This window comes from Telopea speciosissima, chromosome 1, assembly GCF_018873765.1.
Source record: "Telopea speciosissima isolate NSW1024214 ecotype Mountain lineage chromosome 1, Tspe_v1, whole genome shotgun sequence".
Lineage (NCBI taxonomy): Eukaryota > Viridiplantae > Streptophyta > Magnoliopsida > Proteales > Proteaceae > Telopea > Telopea speciosissima.
The window spans coordinates 44,097,375-44,099,550 of record NC_057916.1 but is presented as its reverse complement, the minus strand read 5'-3'; positions in this window follow the sequence as shown (position 1 = coordinate 44,099,550).

The window sequence follows — 2,176 nt, the reverse complement described above, 5'->3', positions numbered from 1 at the left end:
AATTTTACCTGCAACAACTAACAACTCATAGCATATTTCCTTAAAAGAAAAGATTTTAACTACTTATGAAAAAATCTGCATTTTCCAGTGAATATTTAAGAATAGACGAAAAAATCATTCACAAATCTGATTCGTAGAAGAGATTGATGTTGGATATTGAAGTTGCTAAGATTACAAAGTCAGATACTTAAGAAATATATAACCATATACACCAAAGGAATTAACAAATATTGGCAAAAAATTGACGGTTTGTTTTTAAATTGATTAATACGAAAGAGATAACTGGACAGCAATTAAACTGCCATCAACGTAATATCTCCAAGACTCCAACAATACAACAAACATTTCAAAGTAATTTCATACAGAAATACCATTTCAGATGTCACCTAAAAAAATAATCTATTCTTCTTCGAGACTTCAACCATCACAGGAGAATGAACGAGAAGTGGATACATGTTCAAAAATCATTCAACATCAGTACACATTAAACAATATCTTGAAGCCATCATTCAACCACAAACCCACCACCAGAAACAAAAAACAGCCCACCTATACAAAATTACAACCAAGAGTAAGTTAAAAGAAAAGCAACAAACAAGTGTTTGTGGTCACTCACTCAAAGATGAAAGGCTTAATAATACATCCCCTACTCATGTCCTTACCTGAAAATGTAAAATAAGAAAGCATACAATACCATACTTTAAGGCAAACTTGTAATAACACTATCTTCAGTAAGATCTGAAATATAATTAATGCAATTAAAATATTATTAAAATAATTTAATTTATAGTACATGTAATTAGATGAAATTCAAAAAATTTGAAAGTTTGTTACCTAGTACAATCTTCTCAAGGTCGTCTAACCTTTCTTCGACATCAATAGGTGGTGATGCCTGTCGTAGCCAATCTTGTGTACACACCAAGGATTCTACAATCCGTGGTGCAAATCAGCTACGAAATTGGTCTAGAGTCCGACCACCAGTGCTAAAAGTTGATTCTGAAGCTACAATTGAAACAGAAATTGGTAAAATATCTCGAGACATCTTACTAAGAATGACAAATCTTGAGCTATTAACATTTCACCAATTCAAGATGTTGAAATTATCTTCATTATCTCCATTATCTGCAACACTTTCCAACAAATAATTATCCAATTCCGTTTGAACATCTAAACCCGCCTTGTTTTTCAATTTTTGACGAATTTTGTTTTGAACATCTTTAGCATAATTTTTTGTTGGGTCATCAACAAATTTAGGAGCTAAAACATCTTCCACTACATTAGGAGACAACTCATATGATTGGTAGTACTTTAAGAGCTGGTCCATTGTTTTTCTAACATTTTCAATCTTTATTTCAACCTCAAATTGAGAAATATTTTCAAATAAGAAGCCTCCACAAATGTTTACTTAAAACGAGGATCAAGAACAACAACAATAACCAAGAAGATTTTAACTTTATTTGTGGTATCTCAATACTTTTTAAACTTTTCCATTATGGCTAATGCCATATCATGACACATGGGATCTTCACTTTTTGACCACTTCATCAATAGTGATTCAATTGTATAAACTTCACAAAAATAGACATTTGATGTAATTTAAAGAGACCCAGACATTTTTGTGGTGGGATTTGTAAAATACCTCTAAAAAATTGTATAGAGTTTTTGCCTTTTCCCAATCTTGTTCACTTGGAACCATATCCTTGCAATCCATTACAAAGCTCGAGTCCCTATCTTCTAGGCATTCAAAAGCCTTTTGAAATTCTAAAAGCAGTTTGTAACATAAGATATGTAGAACTCCAACGAGTAAGAACATCTAGACACAAGGTTTTCTTACATAGGATCTTTTCTTGCTCATGGCACAACTTAAACTGTTGTGATCTTGCAAGTGAGCTCCTTATATATCTCACTACAGAAAGAATTTTAGTTGTGGTCTCCCCACAAACTTTGAGACCTTTCTTAACAATCAAATTCAGAACATGTGCACAACATCTCACATGAAAGTAATCACCATTTAACAATAATCCATTTTTTTTGGTAAACCTCCCCTTTAAATTTCAAATTGTCACAACATTGTTACATGCATTATCCACAATAATGTACATAATTTCTCCATATCCCAGTATAACAGACATAATTCAAGAACATTACTAATAACTTCACTAGTGTGTGGTGATGA